Raw genomic sequence first — 18834 nt, 5'->3', positions numbered from 1 at the left:
TCCAGCCCCAGCACTGAAAAAACACCCCCTCCAATAAAAAAAGAAAGAAAGAAAGAAATTACAAGTCTGTAATTCTAGCACTCAGGAGGCTGAAGTAGGTGGATCGTGAATTTGAGGCCAGCATAGGCTGCATAGTGAAACCCTATTTCAGAAAACAAAAGAGAGAGAGAGAGAGAGAGAGAGCCTTGAAGACCCTCATCCCAGAGGGATCCCATCCCCTACCCCAGGAGGAAGGAATGCTGAATAGAGAAAGCCCAATTGCCATTAACACTTTTATGGAACACATTTCTGTCTGACTGTCTACTCTTCATAGAACTAAGCATGAAAATAGACAGACCACTTTCTCTGGGTTTGGGGTTTCTTCATTTCTAAAGGGACCTATGTCATGTGGAATTTTAATGAACTTCCTCATGCTTTTCACTTGTTAATCTGTCTTCTAGGAGTGTCACTGTGACCCTCCTGCTGGGTGATGAAAAAGGCCTCACCCTCTCTGTCCCTAGGCTACTTTGCTATACTCCCCTAAGTACCATAGGCTGAAACTACCATTCTGGACCGATTTACTGTGCTTCATGTGCCCAGCACTAGATGGGTCCCCAAATCTGTCCTTTCTGCTGGAGCATCACTGTGAATATGCTCCCTTTACCTTCAGCCATGAAGACGACAACAGTTTATGGCTAGCAGAATCATTTACAGAAATTTTACTCTGCATCAATTGTCAATCTTTCAAATTACTGTGATTTCAAGTAACAAATTCTGCTATGAGATTAAAGACTGAAGATACAAAATAACAGAAGTTAACATTGTTAACACCCTTTTGTTTTGTGATTCTGTTCCCAATGAGGAAACATTTCCATGTTTACTATAAATATATAGAGAGACAGAATTTAAGGAATTTGGAAAATTAAGAAAAGGCAAAAACAGTGAAAAAAAAAATCTTTAGTGCTACCATGCAGAAACAACCATTGTTTCCATGTTTGTTTTACACTCATTGAAAGTAAAATTGGGACTCTAGCTTTGAGATTAAAATGGGGCTATAGCATTGGGATTAAAAAAAAAAGAAGAAGAAACAAAACCTGATTCAGGAATTAAATGATTGCCAGGTCCACCACCTGCAGGGTGTTTGATCTTGGGCCTGCCGCTTAACCTTGGAAAAATTGTGGGAAATTGCCTGTCTTCAGGGTAGTTGTGAATTATACACTCCGATGCAATGCACAGTGTATAGCCCAGTGCCTGGCACATGGCAAGATCCAATCACTGGAGGTCATTCTTTTTAACGATAGAGCTATTACTTTTATTTTACTGCAACCATTTCTCCCCCATGTTATTCAATATTCTTTAAACCATGGTTTTATTTTGCTTCCCTAGTCTCTGTTATTGATGTCATGATTTATTTAGCCAGCCTCCTAATTAGGCCATAGATACTTTTGATCTCTAATAAATAAAATAATATTGCAATTTCCATTTGAGTCCTAAACTGGCTTTCTGTGCATTTTAATGTCCTGTGAATTTCTCCTTTGCTGATGGAGTCTGGAATTGGCCCATCTAATGTAGTGTATCCTGGTGGACAAAGTTACTCTAACCACCTCGTTTTCCCAAATCAACAATCTTTTTTCTAAGGGGAAGCCAGTGTGTTTGCGCACTTGGCAGTACTTCTCTAGCATGGAGGGTAACTTGTAGCTTGAACAATTAAGAAAAACACTTGGCAGAAGTAGGATGAGTGCATAATTGGAATATGTATCTCATTTATTCTTGATAATCTGCCATATTCCACTCCATTGGCCAGAGGTGATTGTTCTAGGATGTAGTACCCCTGGTATCAGTGCTTATGGAAACCAGATGTGACTCACTGTTAGTAGCTATTTGAAAGTAAGGAATTTGAAACTACCATCCCTCCCTTTCTCATTCTTTGTTTTCCTTACTATTTTTTCCCTCGCCAGGGTTGCAGTTACATTTATTTGGAGTCTAGGGATGCTGGCCCATTTTTACCAAGTCTTTGAGTAATCTGTTCTGAATTTCCTGCAGACTGTGATAAGGAGAGGTGATGGGGAAGGGACAGGGAAGTCCAGGATGAACAAGAGGAGTACAGATTAGCACTAGTGGTCATCTGGGTTCAGGCAGGAATCCCTATGCAGCCTGAGTGTTGCAAATCACAAAAACTGCTCTCACTGAAATCAGATTTTTAGGTCCCAGGCCCATACTCCAGGGGTTCCATGTGTTAAGTATGGCCACTCACCCCAAATAAAGAGACAAGTAATGGTGAAGAGCAGAGGAAGGAAGTAGATTACATAGCACACTACACAAAGAGGCAAATAGGCAACTCAGCTTGTCTTGAGGGTACAGATGAGCTCTAGGTTTAAATACAGAAAGAATTTGAGGCAGGAGTGAAAGCTAGGAATACTTAAACAGTCCTGATCAAAGGGTTGCCTGGTTGATCTTTATCACAGTCCTGGTTTTGGGAAGGATTCTGGAGAAGTTGTTGTCTCTGTCATCATTTGAGGGGAGCCATCTTGTCAGGATAAGCAACTCATGGTTGCCTGGTGTGGTCTGTCCTGCAGAGGCTCTGCCGTTCCTTTCCTCCATCCCTTGTTGTAAAGATGTTATTGATCTATCTTGTCCTTCCTGGATTCCAAAGTGGCTTCAAGGTGAATGGCTCAGAGCAAAGATAGGCACAAAAATAGAGGCATGGATACCAAGCCCTTCTCCTGGTTTTAGTTAATTCATGGGAGCTAATTCCTAAGGAGTCAGTGCTTTTCAGCAAAAACAGTTTAAGTACCAGTTCTATCTCCTCTTTCCAGTTGACAAAGCCACATATATGACTAAATTCCATTGCTTTCCTGGGTCTGTGTGGATTACCAAAAGAAGAAAAGGACAGGGTGGCAGGGTGGGTTGGCTTCTTTGGGAAGCTTTGTAAAAGTGCAATTCTGCATTTAGATATTTATGAGAACCAAGAAAAGAACTTGTTAAAAACACATTTCTGGTCCTCACCCCAAATACTCTGAGGCAGAATTTCTAGGGGAAGGGTTGGTTATCTGCATTTTCTTTTTTTTTTTTTTTTTTGTTGGTATTGAGGTTTGAACTGAGGACCTCATGCTTACTAGGCAGGTGCTCTACCACTAGAGCCACTGTACCAGCCCTGCTTTGTGTTGAGCATTTTCCAGCTAAGGTCTCTCAAACTATTTGCCCAGGTTGACTTCAAACCACAGTTCTCCTGATCCCTGCCTCCTGAATAGCCAGGATTACAGGTATGAGCCACTAGCACCTGGCTTTTGCACTTTTTAAATTGCATTTTTTGTATATTTTTAGTGGGTTTTGTCATGACGTTTTCCTAAATGAATATAATATACTTCAATTATTTTGATTATATGCTCTTGTCTCATCTCTCTCCCCAATGGCCCTCTTCCCCAATGGCCCCCTTTCTATTTTCATGGTGTTTTTGTTTTTGATCTAGTGTCCATATATGAGAGAAAACATGATATTTATCTTTCTTATTCACTCAGCTTATTTCACTCAGCATGACGATCTCTAGTTCCATCCATTTTCCTGCTAATGACATAATTTCTTCTTTATGACTGAATAATACTATACTCCATTGTGTGTGTGATATTTTCATTGTCCATTCATTCATTGACTAGGCTGATTCCATAGCTTGGCTATTGTGAACAGTGCTGAAATAAACATGGATGCACAGGTGTCCTTCAGTTTTAGGGGTATCTGCCTTTAAACAAGGATTCTTCATGTTCCTGATAGGGTCAAATTGGAAACCATTTCTAGGGATCCCCACAGCTCAGTCTTTAATGTGCATTAATACCTGAGGGACCTTGACTAATGGCTGGTTCAAATCTTATGGGCCTGGATGGACCTGAGACACTGCTTTCCCATAATTCCCCAAGGATGCCAGTACCCCTGGTTGATGTGTCCATTTAAGAGTGAACAAGACACAGAGCACACAGAGCAGTGGTCAGCAGACTCTATCCACTGCTTTGATCTCCCATGACCTAAAGTAAGAATAGTAGAAAGGAATTAAAAAATAATATTTTGCTTCAGATGTACATTTCATAAAAGACACATATTAAGTGTGTCTGAAATTTTATTGGCTCCCATTTCTTTACTTTCACTCTGTGAGGGGATTTGGGTAGTTGTGGCAGTCAGTGATCACATGACCTGAAAACTCTAAAAATACTTCCTCTTTGGCTTTCCATAATAAGTTTCCAACCCCTGTTTTAGATTTTCAAGCTGAAAAGCAGGGGTGCCTTTGCTAAGGTGTGGGAGATAAGACTGACATCCACTAGTTGACTTTGAATATCAATAATCATTCAGAAAATTAATATTACAATAAAACAGCAAAGGAAAAAATTCTTCCAATCTTTATTCTTCCTATCCTCCACCTCCTGACCCCAATTTCTGACTTTGAATGGCCATATATTTGCATAATGGCTTTCCTTTGTTCTTTTTATTGCCAATGAATTGAATTAGAGTGGCCCCTAAAAATATCTTCAGGCTCAGACCCTGTTATAAACGCCTATAAAGAAGGGAATAGGTGAAAAAAGGTGAAGACTATGATCCTTGTTATGGAGCAGATAAAATTTAGAATCAAGGCTCTTGTCCTTGTTTTGTGTTTGCTTTGCCTTTTAGGGTTAGCTTTTGGACATTAAGATTTTCAGATGAGCCCAGAGAAAGGAGAGGAAATCCAGCCCAACCCTTCTGTCTAGGGAGAGCTTCTCTACCTCCTTCTGTTGTGGGAAAAGTCAGCACTGCTATCTCTCTCAGTCCTTGTGTCCTGTGAGACAAGAATTCAGGCAAGACACGAAAATGTAGTGAAAGTAATAGAAAAGTTTAGAAAAGGAGTACTCTTTCAATAGACTGAAAGAGGGTCATCTCTAGAGTGAGAATGAAAACAACAATTGTTCTTACCCTAGCTCTAGTTTTTATTGAGGTGGAAGGGCCTTGGAGCATTGTCTAGGACTGGCCCACTAGAATGAAGTCATGGTTATTGGCTAAGGGAGGTCTACAGATTGACAATGTACCAATTATTATTTGGTCCACCTGACATCTAGTTTATTATTTACAAGCCTGGGTATTTGTTTTGTTAGGTAATGATCTTTTGTTTCAGGAGCTGATGTTAACTTACCTTAGGCTGGGTAACTCAAAACCATGCTGTGACATCCGTGACCTTTGTGGACTATTTTGGTTTTAAAAGAGGGTGTTTCTCTCTCAGAGACCTTGAAGAATCTACCATTTTAGGTTTTCTTTGCATATTCCCATCTCTCATGGCTAACTCTTACCTTAAACATCCATCCCATGGGATGATGGTTATGTTGGGTGTAGGATGAATGCAGGTGAAGAACAAAGTTTTGCAAACATGCACCTTATATCATCTTTAAAAGCTTCTCACTGACAGGACTTAGAGTAGATTTGGGTCAGCAAATTGATTCCTTCTTAGTTTTGTAAGATTAAGAATTTTCATACTAATGGCAGGTTCCTATGAGCAGAGTTTGGAGCCATGTTAAGGTAAGAGAGCTTCTGTCCTACCTGTAAGTAAATCATGCACTCTTACAATTCAAAGAATAGAGTGACCAAAATTTCCCTGACCAGTTCAACTCTTGTCTTCTGGACCAAAGAAACAGTGCTTGAACTCTGAAGCCACTCGGGTATACTTTAATTTGTTAACGTGTCATAAATGAAGGGTGTGTTTTCCTGGGTAAGAAGTTCAGTTATTGCCTAAGCACACAGGGTTCTATTTTATGTTGATTGAACTCTACTGATATTCAGTTGTATAGCAGAGTTCAAAACTCACCATAGCCTGGCCAAACATGGACTCTGTGAACATCTTTACCCTAAATTCCACTCTTTTATCTTAAGCAGAAATATCATTCCTTGCTCTTTTTGTATACTCCATTAGAAGACAAAACAAAACAAGGAAAGCAAACCAAATACCAAAAGCTAGCAGGGCATGGTGGTTCACTCCTGTAAACTCAGCACTCACTCACTTGGGAGGCTGATGCAGGAGGATGGAGAGATCAAGTTCAGCCTGGGCTACAGATTGAGTCTCTTTCTCTCCCTCTCTCCTCTCTCTCACTCCCCTGTGTCTCTCTCTCACACATACACACAAATCAAAAGTCACTCTTGGTTTTTATAATTATGACAAAGACCCTGTTTAAGTCAAGGATTTGAAGTTAGACAAGATGAAATTCAGTACCTCATTTTATGTCTTCTTTCCAAGCCTCCTTCTTCCTCTCTTTCACCTTGCTCAACGGAGCTGTTTCTCTCTTCTTGCAAAGGGCTTGCAGCCTGTGTCCCTTACTTAGGAAATAGGTGACAGGCTCCAGCCATGAAAGAAATCAGAGGCAAGAGGCCACTTGTCTTGGAGCACAGTCTTTCAAAGAGAAGTGACAGTGTCTAGCAAAGACTTGACCTTTGCACTTCTTTGTAATGGTCTCTGACACCTTAAGCTGCAAAAATATTGCTGAAAAGTCTATTGTCTGTCTCTCTCTCTCACTTTCCCAATTTCTCTCTGTTCTAGGAACAAAGAAACTTTTATTTAAGAAAAAAGAGAAAGATCAAAAGGATTCTTAATTTTTTTTTTAACCCATCTATTGAGCCCAGAATTCTGAAAAAGATAAGGCAGGGGTGGGGGTAGGGACACCTGGAGAGGGATGCAGTGCCTAGGAGCAGCTGACATCAGATAAGAAGGTAATTCTTTCAGGAGGAAAAACTGTCACCTCTAATTTCATCTATGGCCCTTGCTGCATGCTACCCCCAGAAATGGAATACTTTGAAGTGAAGAAAATAACAACTTCACCTTTTTCCACTCGCACAAATCCAATAACTAGGGAGAAAAAGAGTCAAATTGGTCTTTAACATTGAAGTATCTCAACACTTCTTTAGGAAAGTATGCAAATGACATGTTCTTCACCCAGTAGGCATCTTGTCAATAACTTTTGAAACTGAAAGAGAAAAACGTAACCAATTTCAAGACACTTGTGTTAGTTTCCAATCGCTACTATAACAACAATCAGAAGCTCAGTGATCATCTCAGAATCAGGAAAAATGATCATGAATTTCAGTTTCTTCGTCATTTTCTGTCTTTCCACATAATAAGCAGAGACTTACCTTTTAGTAAATTGGTGAAACTGTAATAAATAATATAACTAGGTGCTGGTGGCTCCCTCCTGTAATCCTAGCTACCCTGGAGGCAGAGATCAGGAGGATTGTTGCTCCAAGCCAGCCCTAGGCAAATAGTTCTCAAAACCTTGTCTTGAAGAAGCCCATCACAAAACAGGGGTGCTGGAGTGGCTCAAGTGATAGAGCATCTGGCTAACAAGTATGAGGCCTAAAGTTCAAACTCCAGCACTGCCAAAATAATAATAATAATAATAAATAAATATAAAAGGGTTTTTAAATAAACGAGGCTTAAATGTGTATGATACTTTCATTTGCTATCTCCAGCAGACCCACAAACAGGCTAAGAAGCATTCTACTCACTTTTTAGATTGGAGACTGGAGAGGTAACTTAGCTCACCAAGGCTGTGGATAATGATGTCATACATAACAGATACCTACTACTACATATCAGGTCTACACCAGGCACTGGGAATGCAATGGGCATTTACGGAGGATCAAAACAAGTGTAATCTTGGCCAAGTGTCGTGGCTCAAGCTTGTATCTCCCTAGCTACTTGGGAGGTGGAGAATGGGAAGATTGCAGTTCAAGGCCAGCCTAAGCAAAATGTTTGTGAGATCTCATCTCGACCAATGGTAGGATGCAGTGGCACTTGCTTGTCATCCCAGTTACATGGGGAAGCATGAATAGGAGGATTGCAGTACAAGACCCTGTCTCAAAAATAACCAAAACAAAAAAGGGATGACAGAGTAGCTCAAGTGGTAGAGCACCTGCCTAGCAAGCATGAAGTCCTGAGTTCAAACCCCAGTACTGCCATAGAAAAGAAAATTGCTGATAGATGTATAAAAAGTTGTTCCATGTTACTAATTGTTAGGGAAATGTATATCAAAACCACAATGGGATGCCATCTCAACCTGTTAGGATGCCTATCATTAAAAAGACAAGTGACAAGATAGGTATGGTGGTACACACCTGTAATCTTATCTCAGCACTCAGAAGGCTGAAGCAGGATTTTGATTTCAAGGCTAGTTAGCTTACTAAGTGGGACCCTGCCAGTAAATAAAAGACAAACAAAAACAAATTGGCATGGCCATGGAGAAAAGAGAGCCCTGGGATACTCTTGGGAGGACTGTAAAATTGGTGGAGCCACTGTTGTACAGAGGTCCCTCAAAAAAATTAAAAAGAACGAATGTAGGCAGTAGCAGCATTTGCGTAAGTGCACCACATACCACACAACTGGGGAGCTCCAGATCTTTCATTTTGACTCTTCAATAGCTGATGAGGGAACGTGGACTTTGGAAGACAGGAAAATTGTCCTCATTGTTCTTACAAAGACAAACATTGGTGCAGCAAATTGGCAGACTTCCCTTCTAGAATCTGATTATGCAGCTGACCCTTGGGTAGATGACCAATTGCAGAAAAAGCTAACATTAGAGAGATGCCAGAAAGAAAATCCTGGTTTTGACTTCAATGGAGCAGAAATCTCAAGAAACTGCACAAAAGGTGGACCAGATTTCTCAAACCTTGAGAAATGACCCCTGTTGCTCCATTCCGTGGATCCATGCTTGCTAATCCAAGCATCAGATCATGTGGTAGAAGAGAAATAGGGCGTCTACAGGTAAAGATCACAAAATATACATACATATGGTTCTAAAAATTGCATTCCAATATGACACTCATAGGACACATATGTGGTAGAACTGCTCTATGGATATGTGGTAACCTTTTTTTGAACTTACTTTTGCTCAGCTGCTTTTTACTGATTTCATATTTACTTGTATTTTTACTACAAAAACATTATAGATCATATGATGTGAAGGGTGCCTTCAGGGAAAATTAAGTTTATGTTTTGGTAAGTGTGGTGCAGGAATAATGTTCAGCAAACTTTTAAAAATAGGAATTGTGGACCCCTTTGTCTATGTACCCTGGATCACACAAGGAAACTGTAATACTGAAAAAAAATGTAAAGAAAGGAAAACAATTCACAAAGATATTTTGGATAATTTAACATTGAAAGTTAATGAAAATTCTTAATTAGTGTATTATTCCTATGGGATTACTTTATATGACGAAATTGGAGGAGTAATTAGAAGCCTAACCATATGAGTGAATTAATACAAGAGAAAGCAGCTAAGTGAACGTGGTTATTGGTGTGTCCTGTGTGAGGGGCAGAGAGCAGTTCATATCACTGACTATAGGTCAGTGGCATCATTGTGGTATTCGTGATCCAAATGTACGGATGGGAATTATCTACTGAAGTTTTCTTTCACCCATTTTATGTCTTTTTGAATCCTTAAATAAAATAATCTCAAATGTATAGAAAACTTAAAAAAAAAGAACTAATGTAGGATCCACCAATTCTACTTTTAATATGGTTTGTGCTTCTGTAACAGAACACTTGGATTTAGAAAATTTGGAAGTTCTTGAGGCAGGCTTTCCCACTGTGTCATCTCATATCAGAAAACAGAAGGGCAAGAGAGCTAGAGAGAGCAAGAATCACAGAAGGCCTCATCTCAACCAATAACTGGGCACAGTGGTGTGCACCTGTCATCCCAGCTATGTGAAGAAGCACAAATAGGAGGATTGATGTCCATGCTTAGGGCACAAAGTGAGACTCTCTGTAAAAAATAACCAACACAAAAAGTGCTGGTGGTGGCATGGCTTAAGTGATAGAGCATCTACCTAGTAAGTGCAATGCCCTGAGTTCAATCCCCCAGTACTGCCACACACAAAAAAGTTTCCAGTGCATGAACTTTAGGGGATGCCTTCAAACCTTAGCAGGTGTACATCTGAAGAAGTTGAAGTCAGTATCTTGAAGATATGTCTGCACCCCCATATTCTCTGTAGCCTTGTTCACAATAGCCTGGATATGGAGATAAACTAAGTGTCCATCCAGAGATGAAAGAATAAAGAAAAGGTTGTGTGTGTACATATATGGAATGGAACATCATTCATCTTTAAAAAAGAAAGTAATCCTGCCATTTGTGACAACATAGGTGAACCTGGAGACTATTATTATCCTGAGTGAAATAAGTCAGACAGAAAGAAAATAGCGTATGCCCTCTCTTGTATATGGAATCTAATAATCTCATAGCAGCAGTGATAGAATGGTGACTGCCAGAGAGAATGGTGGCCACCAGGTGGCTGGGAGCCAGGGAAATGAAGAAGCACTGGTCACTGGGTACCTCGCTCGGTTATAAGACGACTTGGGGATGTGGTGTACACATGGTGTCTATACTTAATAACACTGCATCGTTCACTTCAAAGTTGATAAGAGAGCAGATTTTAAGTAGCCTCGTCCCACATCATAGATAGATAGATAGATAACGGAGAGATGGATGGATGGATAGATAGGTACATATATATGTACATACAAGCAAACATATAGATACATAGATACATGGGCACATGGATACATAGGATAAATAGTGGATATTATTTATATATTTTATATCTATATAGAGATGAATATATATACACCCACATATATATTTTTGTAATTACATGTATCCATACAAATAGAAATTATCAGTGGGGATGGATATTAATTAACTGTGGTAATCAGCGCATGGTATATATGTATATCAAATCATATGCTGTACCTTAAATATATACAATGTTTTGGCCAATTAGTTACTTAAAATAAAAAATAAATAAGACTAAGAGTTAAAGAAAATATTTTAAATAGTGGAATTAAGCCCTATATGAGTAAGAATTAGTGAAAGAAGAGAGGAGAGAGAGAAGGGGGAGAGAAAGGAGAGGGAGAAAGAGAAGTAGAGAGAAAGGACAGGGGAGACAAGAGGGGAGAAATAGGGCAGGAGAGGGAGAGGGGACAGGGAGGGAAAAGAGGGATGGGGAGGAGGTCAGGGGAGAGGAGAGAGAGCAAGTTCACTGGGAAAGGTCCTGAGTAGGACCTTCTAGCTCCAAGTCCCCTGTGCTCTGTGTTCTTCTCATTATTCAGTGGCACTTTTTACCCACTCATGGCTAGCTAATTTCAAAATAAATATACTGCAAGGGGGCCAATACCAGCTCTAAGATTCTCAGTTTGTTTTGTTTTCTTCCCTAAACAGAATAGAAATCAATCTTCTTGCAGGTGGTTCCTGAAAATATATGAGCAGGGAAAAATCCAAATAATTTTTTTTTTTTTTGCTTTACTGTTAAAACTCAAACTAACGAATAGCAACAACAACAAAAAACCCCCCCACATGCTCTGAATATGGCTTAAGGACTCTCTCAGAACCATTTTCCCCATTTATATAAGGCTGCTGACCACCCTACTGGTCCTGAGTCCCTAGAACTGATTACACCCAATTCCAGGAGAATGCACTTGCTGATGATCTGTTTCTTTTTTTCTTTTTAAATTCTTTTTCTTTTTTACTTTTAAAAAATGAATGTCAGCCAAGGCAGCCCTGGAGTTGGAGCCGTTCTGCGGTGTGGAAACAAGCCCAGGGCCACACCAGGATTAAAATGCGTTCTCTTTGGGAAGAAGGCAGTGCAGGTCTGAGCCCTTTAGCTTAAAGGGCTTCTATGGAAATGTGTCAGGAGTGGAGAGGCTGAAAAGTTCACTCAGCCACGCAATTTGCAACATTCTTCACTCAAGTCACTGCTAAAATCCAGTTGTCTAAAGTTGATTCAATTCAATAGAGTGAGACTTCTCAACCAGTCGAAGCCATCCGACCCCATTATCCTTTCCCAGCAAAGTGGGCATGCCAGGTTTGGAAACTTTTGAACTGTGTCCTCAACACTCAAAATCCAATTTCCCAGGCTTCTTCTCTGGGAAAAAAAAGAAAGAAAAAAAGAAAGAGCAGGAGCAGAGGGAGGCTGCAAATGGTGAAGCCAATGGGATGGTTTTCCTCTTTCCTTTTCTTCCCTTTAAAAAAGCAAATGGATTTTTATTAAAATTCAGGCTTTAAACTTTATTTGTGAAGCTCCTGATGAATGGCACAAAACACAGCTTGCTAGTTTAGCTGGAGTAACGGGCAGCAGTATGGTTTCCCTCCAGACTAATTTATTTTCTCTGCTACGGTCTTTAACATGCCTTTCATGCAATTCTGATTTTATTTCTTTCCTCCTAGTACTTTTGACTTGCTTTCTCAGTTTGCACTAGCAACGAACAGGGTATAAGGCACAAAAGAAGCTACAGGAGAATGCAGTCAAGCCAGGGCTGGTGTCTTAACAGTTTTTCCTCTCTTGGTTTGCAAGAGATTCCCCTGGCTAGTCCTTATTCCTTCTGGTAGATCTTCCTTCATCAATTCTCCTTTACCTGCTTTTTAACGTGTTGTTGCAGACTATGGACTTCATTGCCTCTTCAACTCACCTGCACTTGAATCCATGCAAGTCCACCTGTGTGGACCTGCATGCCAGCTGCCAGCTGGGTTTTTCCACCAGGGTGTGCTGTTCAGCTCAGACCAACTGGAAGCCTCCATCCACACTTTCCCCTTCTCCATAAAGTGCGAATACACAACCAAAAATCATCAAAATAGTATGAAGACAAGGAATAATGCTTTACAGACAGCTTCACTGTGAGGGACTTGGCAGTTATTTTAGGGCAGAGTGGTTGGAATTCCCAAAAATCTGCACGTGAACTTGACGTTGTTCCTTCTTTTAAGGCAGTTAACTGAATTATAGGTCATTTCTGTTAGTTTTCCTCTTGCCTATAAGCTCTGAATCAATTGCAGATTTACTTCCCCTCCAGTGGGTAATCATTGGTCAGTTTGGCATCTTCAAGGGTAAAAGGCAGCAGGGCCAAGCGGTACACAACTGTAATCCCTTCACTCAGGAGGCCAGGGCAGGTGGATGTTGAGTTTGAGGTCAGCTTGGGCTACATGGTGAGACTTTCTCTCTCTCTCTCTCTCTCTCTCTCTCTCTCTCTCTCTCTCTCTCTCTCTCTCTCTCTCTTCCTCCCTTAAGTGAAATGCAGAAATTTCTGGAGATGTTTTTTCTCTTGATGGTCAGAAAAGGTGATGTTACTTATTCAGCTCATCTTTATGAACTTGGATTAGATTGTATTCTAGTATTTCCCCATGAAGCTTCCTGACTTCCTTTCTGTGGTATCTGGGAATCCACAGAAGACGTAGCCATGGCAATTATCCAAACCATTTTTCACAAAAACAAAGTTAAGTCATGCGTCCATGGAACTGATAAGTGGCAGAGATGGTATTTAAATACCCATTGGTCTGAACTTCAAGTTTATTAACTACACTGTACTTCATTTAATGAATTTCTTTCTTAAGTATCTTTTAAATTATTTACCGCTATCCTTCCTACCTCTCATCCTAACACATCTATTTCTTACCTAGATTATAGGAGCAATGTCTTCATTTTCAGCATCTCTAATCTTGCCTTCTTCCTCCAATTCATCTTCCTGTTATTTTTCTAAAATCAAGATCTGATCAGCTGGGTGTGGTGGCTCACACCTGTAAGTCCAGCACTCAGGAGGGTCAGAGAGGAGGATCCTGAGTTCCAAGCCAGCCTGGGCAACATAGCAAGACTCCGTCTCAAACAAAACAAAAAAGCTCTAATCGTACTGTTTCCCTTTCATTATATAATTCTTTCTTAAGGCCCAGTAATGTTTTTCTTTTATAGCTTTAAGGTAAAATAGAACACAAAAGTAGTTCAGTCCAGTGGCTTTTAGCCCATCCATTGTGATATGCAACCCTCACTTCTACCTGAACCCAAAACATTTTCATCACCCCAAAGAAACTCCAAACCCATTAACTTGTCTCTTTCCCTTTCAGCACATTCTCTGGCACCATAAATCTCTCTGCCTCTGTGGATTTACCTATTCTCAATATTTCCTATAACAGAATCATACCAGATGTGACATTTTGCATCTCTCTTCTTTCATTTAGCATAATATTTTTGAGGTTCATCCATATTTTAGAGCATGTGTCAGTACTGTACTTTTATGACTGAATAATATCCACGCCATATCCATTGTTTGGATTAACCATTCATCAGTGTATGGACATTGGATTGATTCCAGTTCAAGGCCATTGTGAGTTAGTTCAACCCTGAACATTCATGAGCAGGTCTTTGTTTGACTACTTATTTTCAATTCTTTGGGGTACATTCCTACTTGGGTAAGATTGGCCTTGTTGGTGGCATTTCTGTGTCACAGGGTAATTCTACACTGATCCTACTGAGGAGCTGCTTGCATTCCACAGCAGACACACTGTTGTGGATCCTTGCTAGCAATATTCAAAGGTTCTAACTTCTCCTTATCATCACCAACATTTGTTTTCTGCTTCAAATTTTGTTTTATTTTGTTATTTAATCATAACTATAAATTTAGTAGGGTTGTCATAACAAAGATCCACTGACTGGGTAACACAACTTTGGACAGGTCCTGTTCCTCCTACAAACCTACATTTTTTTTCTGGAGCAAAAGGGGGACCCTGGACAGCATCCTTTCTGAGGTCTCTACTGGGATTCACAGGTCCCAATCCTTAGGCACAAAGTTCTCTTATCTTTGAAGTTCTACACACATCCACATCCACATGCACACACATGCATGTGCACACACACACATACACAGTGCTCATGGAAGGCTTTCCATTCTGAGAGCTTACCTGTGGACTGCAGGACTGCCCTTCTGCAGGGGTTGAGATAGTAAGCCCCTTAGGGCAGAAGAATGGGAACTGGGGCCACCATTGTCCTTGTGACAGTCACCTGTGAGTAAAGCAAGTTCACCTATTTAGCCCAGTGAGTTCTTATGTATCATGTAAGAAGGCTGCCACTGGAATCCCTTGCTCCTGAAGGCAGTGTGGTCGAATTAGAATAACATACTTTTGGACCCAATGGAAGACTTCATGGTATAGATTAACTTCCCTCCTCTGAGTTTTGGCTTGAGTGATTCTCCTTGTTTGGGGTTATTGGCTTATCCTCTGAAATTCAGGATCAGTGATGTCTAGTTGGAAAACAGAATACACACCAGTTACCTTAACAGAAAGAATTTAATATAAAGAATTATTAACTAGGTATTGAACCAAGAGGCATAAAGAACACTAAAATATCACAGATAGAAAGCTCTACCACCTCTAGGGCTAGGGGAACAAAGGGAAGAGGTTGGAATTATTAAAATTTAAAGACTTAGAGGAGGAGTCCTGCTGAGCTTGGACTCAGCTCTCCTGTGAGGTCATCTTTGGGCTGGTGCTTGAGGCTCTGAACTCTGAAGAAGTAGCTCCAATATCTGAAGAGGGGGCACTGGCCAGCAGGGGCTTGTATGTTTGAGAGGGCATAATGAGGCTAGTTCTGTGAGTCGTAGAGAAGCTGGAAACTGGAATCAATTGCTGCTACTTTAACAAGCTGCTATAGCCGAGCAAAGGCTGCCTGGGCGATGCAGAGAAAAACAGGAAGCTAAAAAGTCAATGGTACCTGGCAGGCAGGAACACCTTTCTTCCTCCTCCAGTTTGCAGACTGGCTCTGGGACCCTCTTTTATAGAGTCTCCCCGGAAGTCACACAGTAAAGCAGAAATGTCGTTCCCTATGACAGCATCTTGAAAAAGTATAAAGGAACAAGTTTGAAGCCAACCATCAATAATTTATAAACTCTCACCCCCCAAGAAAAGATTTTATTTTCTTGTTGAAGTCACTGAATCTCTTCTCTGTTCCTATAACACCTTATATCATGATGTTAATAATGTTTGTATTTCTTTCTTTCCCTTTAGAGAATGAGCTCTTTGAAAGCAAGGGCTGTGTTTTCATTTATCTCTGTGTCCTCAAATATTGCAGCACCCATATCATAGTAACTGCTCACTAAATATTTGTTGAATGGCTGCATGGGTGAATGAAGGAACAGAGCAAACAAGGCAGCCCAAGAGAATGGCACTTATCAGAACTGGAAAAAGAAGCATTGGCACGAAACCAAGATTAAAGATGGCAACCGAGACTCATGACAATGCAATTTGATATCCTAGATCCTCTCTTGTTCCTCCCAGTTGGGCTTTTGTAACTTGTGGTTAAAAAAAAAAGAACTGTGCTTCTGCAGCAAGCGATCAACCAGGCAGGGAATGCAGAGCTGCACAAAGAAAGCCACCGTGGGTGGGGTGATTAGCAGGCACCTGCCAGGAACTAGGTATTGAGGAAATGATCAGCAATGGTGAGGTTCATTACCAGAGCTACCAGCAACAAAGGTATTAGAGTCAAGGGCAGAAGCAGTGCCCATTAGTCTGGAATACAAGCTCATCTTAGCCAGGGTCCTGCCTATTGCTCCCATTCTGTTGCTTAGTAGTCAAATCCTGTTCAGCTCTTCCCATGAGTTACTCCCTGAGGCGTTCCTCTGCCTGAAACTCAGCCTCTACCCACCTGATTAATTCTTAATCAGCCAGAAAAATTCAAACCAGTTTTCTCTTCTTCCTGTTATTTTCCATCTCAAGCTGGCTTTATTGTACACATATGCGGCTCTCTGCTCCTTCCTCCCAATCCAGGTTCTGAAATCTAGAAATAATCCCTGACACCACCACCAACCAGTTGGGTATGTTTCTTAACCCTACCTGCCTCAGTTTTTGCATTTGTAAAACAATTATAATGAAACTGAATGTGGTGTGCATACCTGTAACCTCAGCTACTTGAGGGCCAGAGGCAGGAGGATTGCAACTTAAAGGTCAGCCTAGGCAAAGTTAGCAAGATCCTATCTCAAATATAAATTCACACACACACACACAGACACAGACAGACACACACACACAGAGGTTAGGTGCATAGCTCAAGTGGTGGAGTTCTTGACTAGTATGTATGAGACACTGGGTTCAATCCCCAAGACCACAAAAAATAACAATGACAACAAGAAAAACAGAGGCACAATGATATGTGGTATTTGAGCTCATTGCACACGAAGCATTTAATAGCTAAGGACATTGGCTACCACAATGTTTGTGCGTTGATTGTTGGTGGTGTTAGCAGAATGTTGTCATAGTTCCCATCAATGACACCTCCTAAATCATGCCAGCTTCTTTGAGTTGTTCATTTTCATCTTCTCAGAGCTTGGCACATAGTAGGTGTTGAATGAACTGCAGAAATAAGCCAGGAAGGAACAATAAAAAGAATTCTGATACACTAGCTTGCCTGGGGCATAAAGGGTTTCCTTAGTGAGATTGGTTGTCTAGTAAGGATTACACAGAACATTCTCATTGCTGAAAATGTTTCTGTATTGAATTTGCACATTTTCCTTAAGCACTGCTTTGGCACAGTAAATATCATTAAGACTTTGTTGAGAGGTCACCATAGCAGCATCAGAGCCTCTATAGGACCCTAAATACAGATTATATCAGGGAAGAGTATTGTTTGACAGGGAGAGAAATTCACCTGGATAAAACTTAGGGAAAAAAAGAGATTTATTGCAAAGAGATTTAATACTGGGATATTGTTGACTTGCTACAGGTAAATATCTGTGCCTGGAGATCAACTGGAACCAGCTGCTTTGGCTTTCTCCATCTTTTATTACTGCTTTTTGTTCTCTGAAATTCTGTTAGTTTGGTTTACTAGTTTGCAAATGTACAGGACCTCTCTCCAGCCACAGCAGATGTGATTATGGGGCAGGAGATGTGTGTTGGATTCCTATGTTACTCTAATAAATTATCATGAATTTAGTAGTTTAAAATAAAACAAATATATTCCCTTATGGTTATGGGGCTCAAAAGGCTGCAGTGAGTTCAAACTCACGATGTTGGCAGGGCTGAGCTCTGTCTAGAAGCTCTAAGGGAGAATCTGTTCCTTTACCTTTTCTGGCTCCTAAGGGCTGCCTGCAAGTCTTAGCTTGTGGCCTCTTCCCTATCTCCAAAGTCAATAGAGAAGCATTTCCAAATCTTTCTCTCTGATCTTGAACCTCCTGTCTTTCTCTTATAAGAACTCCCGTGGTACATGTGGTCTATTTGGGGAATTTTTTTCATATGGGAAATTCGGGTTCTAGGAATTCAGTTACTAGACATCTTTTTTTGGAGGGAGGAAGGGAATGCAAAGGAATTACTATTATTTAACCCATTGTAGACTTATCTACGTCAAGAGAAATAACTTAATTTTTCTCACATATAAACTGCTCTCAGTTCAGCAGTGGAGGTGTGTGCCTATAATCTCAGCACTTGGTTTATGGAGGCAGGCATGAGGATTGTGAGTTCAAATCCAGCCCGAGTTAGTCAGCCCGGCCTCCTTAATAAGATTCTGTTTTAAAACAAACAAAACAAAATAAAACAACCCTACTCTATCAGCTCACTTCTAAATTTAAGCAAAATACCTTGTTACACATTGTTTTGTAGTCATTAATTCTGTAGCACAATGTCCAGTATAGTGGTGGAAATGTCACTGCTTGAATCAATATGACAGTGAATGACCTCTGTATGTCACCTTCAGTCTTTCCTTTCAAACAGCCTTCCTTTGCATGCAGGAAAGCATGGCTCTGCTCTTGATGGCTACTTAGTCTTTTAATTTTCTGCTACTAATCCTGAGAAAATGGTTAATTCCTTTCATAGTTACCTTTGGAAAATACCAGGAACAATTCTGATAAGTCCTAATTTGTTCAGGTCTGTGGGTCAGTCAATGGTCTAAGATGGGGTGTTTACTTACAGTGGTTCTCCAACCTAGTTGGGTAAAATAGAAGTATTCCCACAAATACTGGGGTGCTTTTCCTTTGAGCATGAAGGAGTGTTTTTGGACAGATAGGCTAGTACATATCTACTATACAGATGGGAAGGTTTGTACCTAACCTGATGGCATGGGCTG

General features: G+C 40.5%; 1 pseudogene; it reads left to right on the top strand.

The window, feature by feature from the left end:
* The first annotated feature begins 410 nt into the window (after positions 1-410).
* On the top strand, positions 411-8654 carry LOC109688235 (nudC domain-containing protein 2 pseudogene; annotated as a pseudogene).
* Positions 8655-18834: the final 10180 nt, after the last annotated feature.

The sequence above is a fragment of the Castor canadensis genome, chromosome 17, assembly GCF_047511655.1.
Source record: "Castor canadensis chromosome 17, mCasCan1.hap1v2, whole genome shotgun sequence".
Taxonomy (NCBI): domain Eukaryota; kingdom Metazoa; phylum Chordata; class Mammalia; order Rodentia; family Castoridae; genus Castor; species Castor canadensis.
This window is presented reverse-complemented; position numbering and strand designations above follow the sequence as displayed.